General features: G+C 39.4%; 1 protein-coding gene across 5 annotated transcripts in view; it reads right to left on the bottom strand.

The window, feature by feature from the left end:
* The window catches only part of ARHGAP32 (Rho GTPase activating protein 32), a 238584-nt gene that overhangs the window by 215426 nt on the left and 2073 nt on the right, over positions 1 to 21085 (bottom strand). The gene's annotated exons all lie outside the window — the stretch shown is intronic.

The raw sequence follows: 21085 nt of genomic DNA, 5'->3' as shown, positions 1-21085 counted from the left end.
AAATGCAGTAGCAGATCTGTATAGGATGCTGATTTGGAATTAGAGCTTGGTAGAAAGAGGTTTAACACATACACTGCTTGAATATCCCTCTCCAGAAAGCTTTTCACTATTTTCAACAGCACCATTAGAACCACTGAGAGGCTAAACTATGGAAAAAACCTAAATCCAAGTATTTATTCTAACTAAAAACCTATGGGAAAAGGAAAGCAAGCTAACTAGAGAAAGACAAAGCCTTTGGAAAGGTACCTGCTCCTGATGTTCTTGTTACCTGCACAAGTCGAATTCAGCTGTTCAGTTATTAATTCCTGTAAGAACTGCTTGGGTAAAAGGAGCTGTTTACAGACAAACAGTTAAAGTGAATTATACCCTGGCTCAGGTGCCTCTGGTGTCTCAGAAAACAGACTGGATGGCAGGACCCACCATTCCAGAGCAAAGCTCTCTGCCTGGCCACCTCCATGGGAAAATCCTCAGCTAAATACAGAACCTGGAACAGAGTTCTGGTCAAAACATTCCAAGTAACCTTCAATTCGTTGCCCCCTGGTCTAGAAGACCTGGTATCTCACACATATCTCTAAGACATCTGCAGCCTGTGCCAAACCTTGGAATTTAATACCAAAATGAGAAATTCCAGTATTTTCAAGGCGTAACGGCCATCTCAGCTGAAAGATCTTATGCTGCCTTTAAGTGGATTTAGAACTTGATATATTAAACAAATTGTAAAATAACCAACACTAAAAAAGGAAGAGTGGAACATTAAGAGAAATCAGAGCAGAACACTAAACAATGCTTTAGGTAAATGTATTCACAGCATGTGGTTTGTGGCTCTTAATGGATTACCATAAACATATACACACAGTTCTACGCTATTGTGTTGCAGTTCTTCCAAAGACAACCCGGACTAGAGGCACACCTGGTCTTCAATTCCACTAAAAATCCATAAAGATTCATCAGTTTAAGCCAACTGGCCCGTGAAACTCACGACTTTGGTCTTCTTTTTAGCATGGGAGCAGGAACAGCCCTTCACACCTTTAGTTTGCATTAAATAACAACTCAGATGTGCCTAGTGCCTCCTCGGGAGGACACGGTGCCTTCAGGGCAGTGCTGGGAGGCACCAACCCACACTGGCATCATTGCAAAGCATCTTCGGGTGTCCTGCTCTGCAGATATCCAGTGCAAATCAAGGAAAATGAGACAGCATCACGCTCAGCTAAATTCCATCTCATCCCTCACCCCTACTCTCCATCAAAGACTTTAAAATTTAAATCTAAGGCACAAGTCAGCAATATTGGCTACTAACCCCTGTACCCCAACCTCCACCCCAAATTTCTCATAAATAGAGGATAATATTTATTCTGTTTATTTTTCCAGCCGTCACATACAAAGTGGTCACTTACAGGAATCTGATTCCAGGGAAGGCAATGGATTGAAACCTCATTACAGAGAACCTCTGCAAGAGAGATGGGAATACTCCACTTCCTTCTCCACCATAACTGCAAAGCCATAACTGCAAAGTTTTATGTATTTTGTGTATGTACCCTGCAAAAATAAGATGTAGCCAAACAGTCAGAATTTAAAATACTAAGAAATAAAAAATGTAAAAATAAATATGCCAAAAGACTTTGGAAAAAAGATTAGTTATATGTGACTCCTGCAGCTTAACCACCACAGATTGTTGTTGCTGTTGTTGTTAACCCATCTTAAAACTGTAAGCTGCAGCAGTCTGTTAAGCAGTATTCAAACAATTTAAAGCAGTTTTACAACTAAGTTGTTCTTCCTTGAGCTTCTTAATACCTTTTATATATATATATATATATATATATATATATATATATATATATGAAAGAGTAGTATTTAAACTAAAGAACAAGGACCTGAGAACTAGAACATCAACTAGAACATGCTGGGGAACAATTCTCTAGAAACTTTTCTTTGGCAAAAACTCACTGAGCCAGGTGTAGGTAACTGAGTGCTTGACTTCAGCTAAATATCTGTGTTTTAGATAAAAAAATAATCCCAAAATGAAATGACACCCAGACAGCCCTTGGCAGACAATGCCTCAAAGCAAGGATGATGCTAAAAGTTGAATACATTTTAAATATCAGTCCGGAAATAAAGAGAACACTCATTTGCCAGCCCAGAAATTCAATTTTTAGGCAGAACAATTCCTATACTTCGTTTAGAGCTCCCTTTGGAACATTCTGCAGTTATTAGTCTCCCCATTATTTGATTCTAAGTATCAAATATACAACATATGAATTTAAAATACTCCCCAAAGAAAATGAGTGTTATCATGGCATATCTTCTGACTAATCAATTTCCTAAACAGCTCAATTAGAGAAAGCCTTTGAAATGCCAGATGAATTTGGGATGATTAAGTTTGCCAATAATCAATGCTTTCATATCTGCTGGAGCTTTTAAAACCCAAAGTGCAATGTGCAAAATCATAACGGATGAGCTGCTGCAGGTTTATGTTTGAAATAATGCAGAGAACATTTGATTCCGAGGCCTCCAGGCCCCATTTTCCAAGACTCACTTGGTTTTATGAGCAGCTTGGAGCCTGTGCTGAGCATTTCTGACTGCACCCATAGCAGGAACAGATTCTGCACGCAGAGGGAGGAAAAGGGCATGTGGGAACCCTCACTTGTAGCTGCAGATCAGGGAGGAGGAACTTCATGCAATAAACAAAAACGATTGCAAGCCCCAGAATAAACAAGCATTTGAAGCTGAAGTAAGCATCTGATCCAACCCACAATCCCACCTTTGCCCAAAAGTCAGAGTTTATTTTGATGTCACCAACAGCAGCTGGAGGAAAGCCAGGAAAGAAAGGAAATGTACAGATTTTTTTCCCAAGTAATAATTCAGAATTCTTTTCTATGAGTTCTGTGTCCCAGTGCTTCTCTCTGGTCTTTGAATATAAAGTTCTCCTAAAACTTTCAGTGGAAGCAGAAAGCAATGCTAAATTTCATGACAATAATGAGAATTCTCCCCTCAATATATATCCTTGTTCTATTTTTTTTGTAGTTGAGGACATCCCTTTGCATCATAAACTGCCACCATTGTTTCACTCTAACATCCACGGAAAACAAATCGTAACTACAACATGCTAAACAGAGACAGGTCTCCAAAGTTATTCATTTTAAAAGTTCATCTTGCTTAAAGTATTTGCTGCAAGGCATAAATTATTCTATCTTAAAAGAAGATTTTAATGCCATTATTTATTCAATGTGACTATAGGGTGAAAAATTCTGAGTCTCCAAAAACACTTAAACAAAGTGGACTACTAAAACTGCTTCCAATACACACAAACACACATTTCACTAATTTAATAATCTAATAACCTCAGTAAAACCTAAAGACACCCCAGGATGCAGCACTAAGGAAGAAAGAGTACAATATTCTGGCTCTATTACCCATTTCCATTTGTGCTTGCCAAATGCATAGGGCCAATTCCAAACAGCAATACACATAAAGTAGGCTGTTCTCAAAGGAATTCAAAGAGACAAGTATGCTCTTTTGCAATTCAATAACCCACTTTTTCTCACGCTCAAGTGGCGACCTCCTCTTAAATACACAAGTCACTGAAGAGAAAGTACAGCCAAAATCCAGCATTTTTCAGATAAAATAATCTATATTTAAAGACGCAAGACCAGACAATATAAGCTTCAAAATTTTGTTCTAATAAAAGGAGAAAGAAGGTGGAAAAACGGAACTAGCATTGTGGCCTGAACTCATACAGATGTTCAACATCTCTTGATGAGTAGAGGAAAGTCAGCACAGTGGAGTCACTCAAACCTGGCAGGTTTGAGACTGAAACTCTCCCTCATCACCTGAGCTATGAATGTTATGAGATGTCTTCCTGCTCAGACTGAACCCAAAGCCACGTTTTTTTCCCATATGTTATCATGGTGAAGTCATTTCTATATAGTGCAACAACAGAAGTGGGGAAGAACTATGAAATTTCCTATTCAGAAAAGAAAAGGAAATATATAAATCTTAAAAGGTAACAAAGAGGAATAATAAGCATGGGGGAAATGCCCTTTTACTCCCAGAAGTACAGAACAATGGTATAACTGACAAAATACAATAATATCCTGGTTTACATCCATTTCAGCTCAGCATATGCTTCAAGTTAAATCTATGCACTCCCTTGAACCCGTGGGGCCGTGCTGATGGCTCAGTAGTGTTGGAACACTGTCCTAAATCAAGTGCATCTGCAACTTCACTGAGTAGTGGGAACAAAGCAAATTGCTGCTGAAATGTTTGGCTTTCTGCACCTCCAGAAGTGTGAAGGCTTGTAAAGGGGGCTGAGCAAAACCCACTCACTTGAAAGCTTTCCCTTTCCCATGAAGTCAGCATAGCTCATCCCCAGAGCTGGAAAGGGCTGAGCCTGGAGCACAGCCTGGGCTGGCCAGATTCTCTTCTACTGAAGATAAACCAAAGGATTTTTTTAAATGCCTTTTTAAAAACAAGACGGTAAAATTATTTAACTTGAACACCACTTGGTTTATTAGCAAAGAAACTATAAAAAGTCTTTAAATAAAACCGTGTGAGGAAGATATAGCTCTAAAGTCCTGTTGGTCTTGAATGCAAAATTTCAATGACAGTGATTTTATTTTTTCTGAAATGCTGTCAAAAACATTGTTCCCCATCCCCTCCATGCATTTTAAAAGTTTCTGAATGTATCAATTTTGAGAAAGGGCTCAATTAAACGATTCAAGACACTCATTAATGAACGCAGCAACTAACCTGTCATAAAATGTAAGTGAATCACCAACAGCTCAACAATAGGAAAACAAGTTGGTTTCAGGTGTTGGTTCAAACATCCTCAGAGCCACAAAATGACTCCTTTAGACAGTGAATTAAAAATATCCTTCTTTGACTCAGGTTCATTATCCTAAATAATATTCTACAACACATCCTCCTGGTACTTACATAGGAGCAATGAAAACAATGACTGAAACTGTCACTGTGGACACTTGCCTGATCCTCCTCTCTATGTTTAAAGCTGACAAGGTCTTACTTAGGAAATTTCAGCTATACATGAAGGCACTGTACTTTCCTCAGGCCACAAGTTATCTGGTAGCTTCTAGAAGCTTTTAAGAGAGTAACAAGAAGTGGAAAAACCACCAAAGCAACACAATAAAATCAGAGGCACAGAAATTAATTTGTTTTTAAAACTACCTTGAGCCAGGGATTTTTTTCCACTGTATCATTTCAAGTTGTGTCATGTTCATCCCACTAAATTCTGCAAGCCTCACATCACAAGGCATATAATGAATGCTTTCTTCTCAAAGGAGAAAGACATTCAAAAGCAGTGTACAAAATTAGTAATGCCAAGGTTTGTGGCTTCAATCCCTGTGTGGACCATTTACTTAGAGCTACACTTCATAACCCAGGTGGGTTCCTTCCAATTCAGCATATTCTGTGATTCTTTGAAAAGTGGTGCTTCAACAGTTCTAAAAAGAAACAACCAATGATCATCAATACCCATGAAAAGTGAAAAAATCCTTTTAAAAGTTATCTCCAAAAGGCAGATAACTATGAAATCCTCTGAGGGGGAGAGTAAATAGATAAATAAATTGATAAACAATACTACTTGCAGCATCTTGTTTGCTATACCGAAGATTTTTTGATCCTAACAAATATCCATTTACACTTGGGAGTGTGTTTTTCCAAGGGACTGGAATTCTCTCAAAAACTTTTCCCATGCTGACCTCTATTCCAGTATTTGGGAGACCTTGGAACTGCTACACTGTTGGGTGTTGGTTTTACAAGATGCTGCTGTTTCTTCCTAAATGCTGAACAATTTCAAACCCATTTGAAGTCAGCAGGAGCACAACTGCAGGAAAGACACACAGAAATTAAAGTTAATACTGAACTCAATGCTGCTGCTGCTGCTGCTCACCCAACATGACAGAAGTAGCTGGGACTTATTTCCTGGACTTTGCAACAAGGTCTGGGATATTGCTAACCCAGAGAGCTCTGTCAGAATTGGGTTAAGGAGTGCCAGCATGGGGGAACAGCAAGAGGCAGTGAGAAGATGATCATCTCTCACTGCAGCTGAAATAACTTGATGGCTCATGGCTTAATACCACAACCAAACAGTGGCGGAGTATAAAAATACCAGGGGAAAGAGTTAAAAATTATATTAAGTAATAAATTGAAATTTTCTTTTCTTTGTAAAAAGAAAAAAATCTGCAACAAACCACAAATACTAATCACCTAATATAGATTCTAAAAATAATCTACCCAGAGTTAAAGACAAAACAAAAACCATTCATAGATGCAGAAGAAATGAGACAGATGGTGACTCTTACAGAGGAGAATATTTGTGCTGAACAAACATAAATATGTTTTTGGTCAATAACATTTAAACTGTCAGAAACAGCACAGTTAAAAACTACTTACTCAAAGATTCAAACCCCTCCACTGTCCCTACAATTCTGTAATTCAGAAATATTGTTGATAACATTCAGAAGACATATACACTCAACAGGTAAATCATATTTAAAGGTCACTCACCTTGATAGGTGTGTGCTCAGCAACAGCAATTCTTAAACATATTTTGTACTTAAAATAGTGATTGTACACCACAGAGGTGTCATGGTACAGACCACGCTTGAACTGTGCAGGGCATGTGCAGGATTGCTGCACTCAAAATATTCACACTCCCATTTCATCATCTATGAAAACACACGGCTCAGTTCTTCAAAGGACACCAGCACAAATCCACTCAAGAGTTAACCAGAAGGGATACTGGCACAAGAAATTTTTAAAAAAGCAAAACCCAAGCAGTTGCCTCAACTCTACACTGCAGACCTGCCCCTCAAAAGCTGGCAATATAAAGTAGCAGCACTATATTTTTAATTAGCATAAAATAAAATTGCTTCAATAAAAGCACTCCAGGAATATGTATTTGCAACTTGATACAAAAACAAACCAGCCACAGGTGATTTATGGGTTCAGAAGCTGATTTTGGACCATGTTGTAGAAACACTTTACATGGGTCTCAATTGGTCAGTCTTGCTATAAATGAAGAATGTTAGACCAAAACCAGTTTATCTTTTGGCTAAATGGGAAGTTATTAAGGAAATCTGTCTCCTCAGTCACTCGCCTTTCCTGCTCCTCTTGCTTCAAGAAGTAATATTTGGGGCTATTTAAAGCAACAGTGAGTTTGAGGAGATGTCAAATCCCCACACATCAAAGTATGCACAAAGGTTACTGCTCTGTCAACATTTCCTCCAAAGGATGGACATCAAGGCTGAGGAAAGGTTTATTAATGCCACTTCACAGAGATTTATCCCCACTTCCAAAACATGGCCACTTAATCTCCCCTTTTTACACTAGGAAGAGAAAAAAAAAGCAACCTAAAAAGCTTCTAATAACATGGCAAAATAAATAAATTGTTTGAAATTAAAAATAACATGAAAATCATTTGACAACCCTTTTTCTTAACCTTCAAAAAGGTTTTTTTTCAGAACCATAGGAAAATGTTCAAATTCATCCTTCAGGTTCTGCTGAAGCAAAGCTGCACATTGTGCAGCTTTACAAAGAAATACCTTGAGGGAAGTGAATGAGACACCTCTGCCACACTTGTGTAAAACACACAGAACCTGATACATCCTGAAAAATGTAACAGCAATGAAGGAAAGGCAGGGACAGAGGTCGAGGGCTGCAGCAGCTAGCTGGGTCACAGCTGTGCCCCTAGCAGGCGGTTGGTGCCCCCGTGGTGAATCTACAGAATCGGAGCTGAAACTCAAGGAAATCTGGCTTTGCAAGAAAGTACCAACTAGAACTGGGTCTGATGAACCTCAAACATATTTCTTTCCTGCTGACACATTAAATTGGCTTGTCCATTTGTTTGAAGGCAGCTGGAGCCTTGATGGAATCCCCTCCTCATGGACATACATTCCCTACAGAAAGGCCGGGGGTTTAAGCACTGGCACACCTGGATCAGGTGTTTTAATGATCCTTGCTGTGGGACAGAACTCCCAGCAGAGGGGCAGCAGGGTCCTACTGATTCTTACATCACAAAGAAGTCCCTTCCACACCAGCAATACTGAGATAGTGGCCCATATGGCCACTAGCAGGTGGGTTTTCCTATGCTGTCCCTCTGTTTGGAATGGCTGAGCTGTGAGTACATGGTCTCTTCCATTTGGTGTGTCATTTTCCACCTACGCTGAATTCCAAGATCCTGTAATGAACATCTACAGACAGGAAAAAGAGAAGACTACCAGACTGATGACATTGCAATATTCCTTCAGGCAGGGAACCCCTTGGTACCACATTTTACCATGGCATCAGGTTTTTAAGCACATAATTTTCAGTATGCAGGGTATCACACAAAAAAGGTGTCTTTGGCAAACTCGGGCTAGCACAAACTCCCACTGGGAGAGAAGGGAAACATGTAAGGCGTGTTGGTTTATGTCTCCATAAAGGCATGCAGTTGTGTTTACATTTTAAGCTTATTTAAATGTATGGCCTCTGTAAGCAAAACCAGCCCTCATTTAAATGCTTTTACAAGGATATTATATTTAGTTAAGAAAGCCTCCCAAAGTTGTCTACTGTATTTAGAGCATCAGACTAGATACCTACATTGCCTCCTCCTTACTGTAGTTCTGACATCCTTAACCTCTTCTGCATGTTATAAACACTGCTTTGAAGAAACAAACTTATAAAGGACAAATCCACACAGATTTTTCTGTTTAGAATCTCTTAATCTTTGCAAAGCTTCCAATAAGTAGAGAATACTTTTTTCTGTTGTGTGAAAGAGCCTCACATCACAAAGTACTTAATAACCTAAGTAAAAACCCCTCTCCTTTACATGCTGCTTACCATTTGCATTGAAAATATTACAAATACCAACATTTAGCATCCGAGAATGAGATTCTCTATCCACATAGCTGGGATAGAGTGGAAACATAGGAAGCTGGTGGAGGCTGGACCTTCACTTCAAAATTTTCTACCGCCTTAACATTTAAGCAGCAGCTCTAATAGTCTGTACAGGTTTATTGCTTTGAGCTTTGACCACCATTTCCTTATTACTCAGGGAAAAAAAGAAAAGAAAAAGGCAGAATTGCATAGGCAAGGAATGGGGGGGGAGAAACATTTATTGCTTACTCTCTACAGGAATGTACACAAGGTGACTGATTGCTCAGAGGGAAGTGCACAGATCCTGACACTGTGTTATGAGGATGTAGAGCCACACTTCAATCAGAATGTTCCCAGTGAGACTGGAGGAGGTGAAAGTAGAACTGGAGTAGGGGAAACATTCTCAAAGTGTTTGTATACATTCCTAATTCCTCTTTCTGTAAAATTGCAGCCTCTGATAGAGAAATGACACTAATATAAGCAAGAGAGACGGAAACAAGCTCAGAAAACACAAGCCATTCTACATCTCCCTGTGTATTTCAGGTGCTTTTTTAATGTCTCTTTAATGTAAATCTACACTTGAGCATTTGGTTCACCTCTGTTCATGTTCTTAAGATTTGCAGTTCTGCATATAAAAAGGAAAAATTTAAAGTGTTTGTTGAAAAAGCAATCATATAAAAGCAAATAAATAGTATCTTCATTGCAATACCTACACAGGCCCAGCTGGAAGAAACCAAACCTACCAGCAACTTCCATAGTATGTGCCTGGAAAGCTCAGAGCATTTTTCTCCCTTTGAAGCCTTTTTATTTCAACATCTCCTACCAGGGCAAAAAGGATTGACATACTCTTCCAGAAACTCCATTATCTCCAAGTTCCATTTGCCCAACTTTTAAGATAACAATTTTGTCCTGTTATTTTTTTCTTCTTCCTTTACAAACCAGATTTTTAACCAAAAAAAGGCATGTCTTATATCATTTCTTCATCTTCACTGTTTCAAAAGTTTGCTATTCCAGGGAAGAGCTAGGATTAATTGGAAAGAAGATGTTACAACCACCAGGCTGTATCAGCATTTCTTCCAGTCCAGTAGTTGGCCTGGCTTCCATTTCCACATCATAGCAAGGTCTGAGACAAGACACCTTGGAGGCTGCAGATAAAAAGCTAAGAGAGATTTGCATGTGCTTGATGCTGCTGAGACTGTCAGCCCTTGAAACTCTAAAATATATTTATAGAATAAAAAAAGGAAGAAAACAGTCACAAACAGATGGGACAAGCTGAATAAAAGGAAAGTGTCAATTGACTTGGCCAGGGCAATGTTGGAAGATGTCTAAAAGTACTTAATAGAGTTAAATACTTAAAAAAGAAAATAATTTCCATGTAAGCTCAGACTCTGAGGTGGTAAATAGCACCGTATGCCACACCATATGTCAGTCAGCAAACAACCTTCACAAATCATCTCTCAAAAACCATTTTCTGAATCGTCTGGATTTCCCCACAAGCAGGAACAAGCAGTGACACAAGACAATCCACACACTGTTCATGCATTAATCCCTTCAAACACCAGGCAAATACAGGGCAGGAATTCAGTGATCTGAAGGTGTCCGTTTACTCCACAAAGAACCACTGCCACTGATGTGAGCAGAGTTAAGACCACACTCACTGAACACACACTACTCCCATTTGAAACACGGACTATTTCTTTACCACTGTCCTAAGCAACAAGAACAACCCAAGTTATTTGGAATTACTGATTTGTTGGACTTGCTGAGCTCAGGAGCTGCTGAACCAACTAGAGAAAATCCAGGCACCGCTCGCCTGAGTTTCAGAAGGCCTTTCAGAGGTTCAAAAGGCCTGCTGAATGGATCTGAGCCCTACACATTCATTAAATACAGATTAGTCTGATTTAAATACGCAGCATTTGGGGAAAGAACAAGCTGCCTATGAATTTATTTAGGAAAATTAAATATAACAATGAGAACTTTCAAATCTCCTCCATACATTGTCTAGCCCTTTATACAGCACTTTGTCTAGCAATGTGCTAATAAAATTTCAGGCAAGAATTAGGTTTAGAAGTGAATACTTGAACTCATCTATATATGCCCATTAATTAACATGTCAAATATCTCCATCTTCACTCCTGTAAGTCCTTCTTGGTACGTAAACTATCAGCTTCGCTAATGAGGAATGAGATTTTTCTTCATTTTAATAAGATACGAGTGTCACCACACTCCCAGAAGCTGGCTCTGGTGCAGTATGAGGAATGCCTTGCTGGGAGGGAAGAAAAGACCTTTCTCGGGAGATGCACATGGGAGTGCAAGAGCGCTACACATGTATACACACAATTAGGGCGAGAAATTAGTTCAAGGAGGCATGAAAACCCCACAACAAACAACTCTGGGGTCTTACTGTCATCTCATTGAAACGGCTATTTGCATAAATAGCTTTAAAAACTTGTGAAATGTAGGCAAGTTGAATAATTGCCGTCATTTTTAACCAGAAGCATTTCAGCAGTGTGTGCTTCAGAAAGGCAGAAAATCTCTGCCTGTCCCAAAGCATATGCCAAGGGATTTCACTTATCAGACACAGCTGGTACAGAACCACATGTTTGTTCAGCAATCAAGACCTTCTTTATTGTCTCAGTACCTGGGAAACTAAAATACACAAATTATTTTCCAACTTGTTTGTTGATATTTAATTTATCCCTCTGAACACCTCTGAGAAGCCTCCAGAAATGAAGTAATAAAGTCAGAGAAGGAAGACCTAGAGAAGATTTTACCCCTCATGCATTGTATGGCTTGCGGGGTTGCAGTTCTGTAACAAGGATGTATTCTGCCCTCTGTTATATCAAGATTTGCTGCTCTAATGTATCAAAAATGTGGAAGAACAGGACGCATAAATCCAACAGAGTTAAACATGTTATTTGCAAAATGTTGTTAATAAAAATCTCAACAGTGTTTAGAATAGAAGATTAGACTTGATAGTTCAGAACGCTTGAAACTTCTGACAGCTTTTCCATTTGGACATTTTATTTGCACCTTGCATTCAAAACAAAGTGCAGGTATCATTATGGACCCTTGAGTCAGCCTAAGTCACTGCATTTCTAATAAATTTTAAAAAGACATTTAAACACTTCACAGATTTCTCCTGGGAACCCATGGGCCAAATAATTGGCTCAGCAGGGGATCCTGAAAAGACCTTCACCGCAGGAGTGCTGGGAGCATCATCCTACCAGGTTTCTCCAAGATGACAAGGTCACCAGATTAAGTGCACCAGACTTACCTGGTGTTTGGCTCCAAGTTTCTGCTGACTTTGCTCTTCATGCTGAGGAATCCTTCAGACCTGTTTAATGGCTATTCAGCTTTCTGCTTCACCAGCCAATCCCACATTTATTCCTCATGTAAATTGGTGCAACCTTCAGCAGAAATTACAGTGTCAAAGCATTCACAGAGCTCCATACAACACCAGTCAGGGGCTACTCATGATTTTGAAGCATCCCACTTTCTGAAAAGCTAGTTTGAGTTTACACGGTATTGAACAAAACATTAAACACTCTGCCCTTGGGTCTGTTATGTAAGAAGCAAACACAGGTGTGAATACTGTGATACACCTCTGCCTTTCTCCTGACAGCTCATGTTTTGGGTTCCTTATCTGCAGCAGTAAGCAGTTCTCAATGAACTCCCTCCCACTGTTTGTGAGAAAAATGCACGTGTAACAAGCTGGGATCCCAATGGCCACACAGGATTATTTCAAGAGTTTACATTATAATAATACCTGAACTGTTTCTTCAGGTGAGCTGAACAGTCTCAGTTCATTTTGCCATTCTTATTTTCATCTCCACGTAAAATAAGTAAATTGCTTATTTTACATGGCTCCAAATGTAGCAATGTACTGCCTAAATCTGTCCTGAAACTCCAATCAGCAATTACCTTGGAAAGACCCTGAAAATCAACATCTACATTAATTCCTCTTCTTCTCCTTATTTTAAACACAAATAATTAGGAAGATTAGAGAAGGTAGATTGAGAGACACTTTCTATGTATTTATGATGTGTCCTACAGACTCTTTTAAAGAATTACATACTTTTATTTTCTACCTTGTCACACCAAAGTTGTAACCCAAGCTTTCTGAAGTGCAGTTTTCCATACCTGCTCCCACACAACAGCACAAACACAAACCTTCTGCACTTTCCTGCCTACAGGAATATTCAACAGGGAAATTCCAACATGCACATGCATAAGTTAACACTCAGTTGGAAATCCAAAGTAATTTAAAGAACTGCAGTTTTTTGTGTATTTTAGTTTTTCTAAAATTTAAATACATAAATGAGAAAAGCAACACAGCTTCCAGAAGCAGCCAAAGCTTCCAGTGCCAGGAATCTCTGAGCAACTGTCCCAGCTGGCCCTGACAATGTGGCCCAGAGCAAACCCTCCAACATCTCCATGCTAAGGAGCTCCTTGTCCAAAAGAGTAGGGAGTATTTTTAAGTCTCTCACAGGAGTATATGAAGATTAATTAAGGTCTGAGCAGCGCTTTGAAGATCAAAAGTACTATGCTGTTATTTATTATTAAAGAACAACAAAGCGCATTCTTGTTGTCTATAATTCAACTTCAGAGAAAACAGTGGACGAGCACATGTTCAAGTGCATGAATTAATTTTCCCTGCCCCAACAAGCTGTGATTCGTGTAACTGCATTTTTAGCCACCAAAACCCCATCAGAAAGTGTATACTCATTCCTTTGAAATATTTTAAAGGCCTGAAGGAATATAACCAATACTGTTTCTCTTCTGATTCTTTTCCAGGATAAGCTTTTCCTATCAGATATTTCTGCCTCAGTTCAGCAATGCCTTTTATCCTATCAGGAGCCCTTGGATTAACATTAGACATAATGCTTTGTTAAATCAGTTCAACACATATTCTGGATGTTTGCATTCAAAAAGAGGAGTGAGAACAACAGTATGGCAGAGTAGGTAAGTAATTCTTTTGGTTTTTTGGGTTTTTTTGGAGGGGGAGGAAATCACAAGTATTTTGGAGCTCTGCTTTCTTCACAGGTTTTCCCATCAGAAAATTAGCAATCTCCTTTATAGATTAGTATTTCACAATCAAAGTATTTCACAAAAATATCCACTGCTGAAAAATACATAGAAATACTCCATTGCACAGTGCATGACTAACTTACACTTCCTTCAAATGCATGCACAGATAAAATATGAAAATATTTACTAGAAATGCTCCCATATTTCAACTATAGTTGTATCCTTAAAACATCAGTTCACATGTATTTTGGCAGTATGTCCACACAAAAAAACCCCCACAAATGTTAGTATTAAGAAAAATTTTAAGAACAGAACTGAAAGTTGTGAATAACTACTCTCAAGCCTTGCCCCCACAGCCTTGTATTCTGATTTTACTCACACAGCTCCAGCAGATCAAGCTCTCCACCATCCCAGCACTGGGCTGCAGCAGTGCAAATATTTAAACTAAACAAGGATAGGAACTGTTGGACTGCGAGGGTGGTGAGCAGAAAACTGGTGTAACTGGGCAGCTCCTGCCACCCTTCCACTGCCCAGACACTGCTGAGAAAGGGTCCAGTGTCTGCAGGATGCTGAGCACCTACCCAGTGTGTCAGCCCCCATCACCTATCACAGGAAATACTTACATTTCATTGGATTACTTTTGGCTCTCTTCCCATTACCTTCATCTGCACCAAGTCTGCAGCACATTCTTATTAACAACATGGATACCAGATTGTGAACTTCTGTACTTTTTCAACTGCTTTCAGGAGCAAGTTGAGTTATATTTAGCAGCCATATGGCATCCCTCCTCCACACGTTTGCTAGAGATAAGAACTCACAAATTAAGTTTCCTAAAACACCAATCTATATGTTTTCATTTCCAGTTCTAATCATAGATTAGAAGTGTGGTTTAACTGTTAACTGTGGTTTAATTGTTAACCCTGGCATTTGCCAAACAGGAAATGCAGAGTACCTCTAGCAAAGGATGCAATCACAGAACTAAGTTTTCTTGCAATCTAGGTGAAACTGTTAAGAAAGCTCCTAAGCTATACTCCAGGCAGATCCATTCTTCTTACAATTAATACAATATGGCTACATAACTAAATAGCCATGGGTGAACTGGCTTCCTTATGCAATTGTTCTGCGTACAGATGACTGAATGTAGGTTACTTGAGCAGCTCAAGCTGCTGCATATCTTAACAGGGCAGAAAGTCAGGAGCACAGTGACAACCAATTCATATCCCATAAAGAACTTCAAATACAAGGGCAACCACCACATAGTTGTCCCATGCTCCTGGGAACCAGGTTTACAAAGCTGAATTTCCCAACTGCCCAGCCTAATTTCACAGGAACTGCAGAAAGAGATCAACAGTTTTAAGAACCAAGACAAGACATTTGAGAGCTATTGTCATTCAGGACAGCGCTGAAAAGGCAAGCTGAACACAAGACAAGGATCTACAACAGCCTCACTCCGAGTGCCACCCCATGTGTGCATCCCTCACACAAAAGGGAAAAGGGGTGAAGGACTGGAGGCCCTTGATAATTTGAAAGAAACTGATTTTTTTTTCCTCTCTAGCAGCAAGAGGAATCACTGCTTAAAATACTAATCTGTCAGCCAAATCATACCCGATGGCTAACTCCACTTTCTGGTATCTGGAGCTTTCCCGGGAACCAGGTATGCAGGGAACACCCCGATAAAAGCTCTCACTCAGGTGCTGCAGCCACAAACATCACCTGGGAGCAAACTGGTGTGAAGCACCCTCTCCAAGGGAGACTGCACAAAGACAACCAGATTCCAGGTCTCCTTCCATGCCTCCACTTCTTTTGCACCCAATTCAATTCCTAAGGGGTAAACCCAGCTTCTCCCTTCTGTCCAAAGAACTGCAGAGCAGCACAGAGTGTTTCTCCAGCAAGGAAGAGGGACAGACACACACATTACACACATGCCTGAGCACACTTATGACTTGCATGTCCAGGATGAGAAATATAAATGAACAACTCTGTTTCTTCCAGCTGGTGTGTTATGTTCACTACTCAAGAAAAAATAACAAACCCTCAATACTGTGGTTTCTCTCCCTCTGCACAAAGCAATTTAGAGAAGCTGTTCATCCAGTGCAGCCCATCCTCTGCTTAAGCCTTGTAAAATTCATGAAGGTGAACGATAAGGCACAAATCGCTGCCTGCAGCAGAACCTTCATGCTGGACAACCCCTGGAGACTCAATGTGCCAGCCAACAAATTTTGCAAAGAAGCAACAATTTCTTCAGAGCACTGATAATCCCCCACCGTCTTCCTTGAGGAGACAGCTACCAGTGAATGAAAAATAATTGTGAAGTCAGAACAACGCCAGGAAGCAGGGGAAACAAATTGCTTCACACGCCAGAATCTCTTGTCGAGAACATTTGAGAGAGAACAAAATGTTTAAGGATGCAATCAATCATTAAGATTTCTCCCAAAAAAGAGAGCACACACACACTCATTTGTTCAAAGCTTGTCTTGGTGAAAAAAAAAAAGTAAGAATAACCATCCCAGCATGCTTGATTATCAAATCAGAGTTCAGTGGGAAGAATAAGTAAGGGAGTCTTCCAATTAACCAAGCTTTTTTTTTTTTTTTTTTTTCCTTTAAAAGCAGTCATTGAACACTGCTGGAGAAAGTTGTTGGGAAAAGCAAATCCCTGGTCTTCTGGCAGTTTTTCCCATTCCTGAACAATTCCTCCTTCAGATGCACAGCCACAAGGGTTCAAAGGTCCCCGCAGCCTTTGTTCTCAGTTCCAGAGTGGTTACAAACAAACTTTTGTTCCTGTTTCTTCAATGAAATAAGCTGCAGCAGTTACCAATGACTGAGCTTTACGTCTGAAGCTTGCCTTGTGCATCATGCAACAGGACAACTATGGAACCTCATTTACATTTCCAAAAATAAGTTATCAGAACTTTTGCTGAAATAAAAATCAAGTACTCCTTACTAATTCAACCTTCAGTGAACATATAACACCTCTGCAGATTTCTAGAAGAGAGGAAGGAGCAACACATTCTGGTTTACAAATTGTGCCAAAGAATTATTTTTTTTTATCTGAATATTTATAGCTATTGCTCATTCATTTGTGAGTTTTACAAAAAAACTACATTTTATATTTTAGTACAAAAGTGGTATCATAATCCATACATTATAAATATACATATATAAGCATTAACAACAAATCAGGATACCCAAACAGCAATTTTCATTTCTACCCCAGAGTGTAATGGATAAGATGACAATCATAAAGGCAAGTTACAGAAAGCAGCTACTGAAATGTATTCATAGTCCATGAAAAGTTGATATGGAAATTGTTGATAAAATTTGCAAAGATTCTACCACATGGTATCCACTGCTATGTAGATTTCGGGGGAAGAACAAGCAAGGTGCATTATCAAGCAAGATAATAGTCTTTTTGAAGTCAAAATAAATTTTAAAAACTACTGAAATCAACCTGTTAAAAGACTGATTGTTCCCAGCAGGCAGGAGCTGACTCTCTAGGGATGCTTCTTGTAAAACGCAAACACAAAAGGCCTGGCATAAGGCTGCTATTATGAAATCTAATGAAGACATCCATGAATCATAACAAGGAGGAAAAGGGTAAATATCAGCAAACACTCAAAGACTCTTGCAGCAATTAAAATTGTGCACAAACAGGGTTGTCCAGCTACATTCTTCATAATACCCACACTTATGCCTCAGTGAAGTCTGTAAGAATATGGCCAAATTATAACATTTAGATTTTGAAAACTTCTTGGTTTTATGCTGGCGCCAAAAAACCGAACTGTTTTCAGAACACCAAGCACTATATCTTCTCTTTTTCATTAGAGAACTCACAGACACCTTGAGCATTCTGAGTACTGAGGCCAAAAAGTTCATCTCCCAAATGCCAGGAAACATTATTACTTAAATTTAAAGGGGGAAAAAGGCACAACAACTTAACTTTAATATTTCAATAGAAGTGTTTTTAGTCAATAATCTCTCAGATAACAAAATACACAGTGAATTAAATATGTATTTCTGTAAGAAGCAAGAATTTTGAAATCACACATAACAACCTAACACCTTGCCATCAAAGATATTTTTAGGGAAACTGATTTTCTCAACCTCCCAGTAAGTGATGACAAAGCTTTTAGCAAACTACCTTCCATCCACGTATCTTAAAAGCAATTCACCCACCAGAAGACCTCCGGCCACAACTGTGGCTCACCAAGTGTCCCTCCATCCAACAAAAAACATCAAAGATATTTAAGCATTTAATTCTACCCTGAAATCTCTAGGAAGCCATGCTCCAAAGTGCTTGCAGTCCTGGTTATGGAGGAAATGGTGGAAATTGGAGAAACTCCAGTTCCTCTCTGATTCTTAATGAGTCATTATGGATACACTAAAAATCAATGTATTCTATCCACAAACATCTGTACTGAGATGAGGACAGGCAAAAGCCCCAGGCACATCAGAGACGAGATGGAGGGGCAGCAATTTCAGCTTCTTCATCAGCAAAAACTGAGATGACCAAGAGTTTGAATGATTCATTGATCAGTAACAGATGCACAGCTATTGCTTCAACCACTGACCTCATACCATGTCAAGACACAACCAAAATGTTGCAATATAGCTACTGAAACAAGACTGAAAGACAATAAAGGTGCCTACAAGCACTGTTTTAAAAAGTGGAAATATATTTTATTTTCTAAACTACGGGTTAAAAGCTGCTGAGCCATATTCTCATAGAATATTAAGAGATAACACTATGAATTCCAGAACTATACAAGCGTAACTTAAGCACAGAGCAAGAACATCCACTGAATGGTAACTTCAGTGTCAATCATCGCCTGACAATACTAAATACATTCAAATTGTGAGCATGATGAGAGTTAACACTGGGTTTAATCATAAAGCAAGACAATAGCATGAGGCAGCACATACCTGACACATTTATCAACCTGATTACAGTAAACCTGGTAGCATTGGTTTATCTGCTTAACCAATCAGCAGGTAATTAACTGTGCATTTAACAACTAGGTAGTAAAGTTTCTTCCCAGGGAAAATCAGATTGGAAAAGTCAACATCAGCTTAAACACAATTAACTTCCTGTTCCACTGCTGGCAAAGCAAATCCAATTTACTAAATAGTTTAAAGGGCGGTTTTTAATTATTTTGCACACTTCTCAAGAGTCCAGCACTACACACAAATATGGATAAGCGGATCTACTGCAGGAGCGCAGACCTCAGAACCACAAAACACCACTGAAATAAACACCCAGAGACTTATTAAGTGCTTAACAGCCCAGCACTTTGCACTGCAGAAACCCCATATATTATTGGGGATATTACACAAGACAGAGGCCACAAAGAGCTGCAGTTTCCTGTTCTGTGCAACAAAATCCTAACTTGGAGCATCTCCTTCAGACTTCTCCGGTACCTCATATTTCTAAAACAATCCTGGAAAACCAATATGCAACAAGGAAGTCTTGTGAGTGAGATTTACATCTTTTACCTGGTTTTTAGTGGCACAGACACCTCCCTAGGAACATGCACAAACTACTCAATAATCTATCTAAAATCTTTTGCACTGCAGGAACTGAGGGCTCGCAGACAGTGTAGGAGAAACACAGCAAGGCACATACAAAAACAGAACAATGATCCAAATGAGCAACACAGTTTTGTTGCCTTCCTACACTTCTTACCCATCACAATAATTAAAAATTGAAAACTGAAGTTTTCCGACTTTAATTCAGCAGCAAAGATAAAAACTTTTCACCTACAACACAGATTTACAAAAATAAAACTTAAGCAAAGCAAACAAAAAACGTCAAAATTAATACTGAAGAGGAACAGTTTCAGCCAAACCGGGTTAAAATTGCTAAATGACTCCTGACCAGCAGTATCACATCCTCGAGTTGGGATTCTCCAAATTCTGGTTGGCTGGAAAATCTAATCTGCATAACAAAAAGTACAAAAAATGGCTTCTCTTTAGTGTCCTCGATGTGCACACCCCTCATCTCCAAAAGCACTCAGCAAGCCTGCTCAAAGGATTAGCATAAGAATAGAAATCACTAGGAAAATCCACATGCTCCAACTGTCCAGACTTGTTGACCTGCCTCACCCCAAATACCAAAATGACTGATTTTTCCAAGGAAAGCTGTTATATATTTTGTAAGTTGATAATCACTGCAATCTGTTTCTCTTTTATTGCAATATCAGATATCCCAAGAGCAGCTACCAGAGCCAAACAGAAACACAGAACCATCTCCGCTGCTGGAAGCACAGACAACATACTCAAGTTTAAATTCCTGCATGAGTCTGGCGGGGAAGAACGGCTCTGTCAGGATCCTTCTCAGCTCGGACCTACCTGGCCCATCATCAAACCCACACAAGCAGCAAGCTCATCAGCCTTGATGGTACACAGTGCTGCTGCTGCACAGCAAAGGCTGAAACCAGATCCAGGAGCTGGGTGAGGAGCACACCTGGGAGAGGACCTGGCCCTGTGGACACCACACCTGGCAGCGGCCACCCGTGCTCATAGTCCCACAGGACCAATTTGGTTCAGCTTAAAAATTTTTAAAATTTACCTACATCTTCTTCCCTTTCTGTCCTTACCCCAGCACCAGGAGAGACAATACCCCTTGCCTTGGTCACAGCCACTGGAATCGGAACTACTGCCAAATAAGAATATTTTGAGGAAATGCAAATGAAAATAATCCCACAGTTCATGAAAAAGCCAACATGTTCCTCTTATTGGTGGAGAGCAGTTCACAAAGGCCAAAGGAACCCATCTCAATTCTTCTCTCCTACAAAAACTATTCTAGCCATAATAAAGTATGAAAACAATTTATTTTTGGAAATATGGACACTGGGATGCTACAAAACAAGAGTTTCTGTACAAACATATTACAGTATTTGATGTGTTTGTTTTGAAATGAGGGAAGTTGACTGGAATCATCCCCATAATGTGGTCTGACACTTCAGGCAAAACAATGCACTCAGACAGCAAAATGACATTTCCTTTTCAGAAGTTCACAAAAGAATGAGAAGTCCAGGGGATAAACGACCAAAGTAGCACTACTCCCCTTTTCTGCTGGATTTTCTCCACTCCGTCTGGGATCTTCTCTCCAGCCAGTAAGTCACCACTGCAGTCATCCCCCTTAAATTGAACATGATGATCATCATTCCCCTCACTTTGCATTACA

This window comes from Taeniopygia guttata, chromosome 24, assembly GCF_048771995.1.
Source record: "Taeniopygia guttata chromosome 24, bTaeGut7.mat, whole genome shotgun sequence".
Classification (NCBI taxonomy): domain Eukaryota; kingdom Metazoa; phylum Chordata; class Aves; order Passeriformes; family Estrildidae; genus Taeniopygia; species Taeniopygia guttata.
The sequence above is the reverse complement of the archived record's forward strand: the minus strand, read 5'-3'. Positions and strand labels throughout refer to the sequence as shown.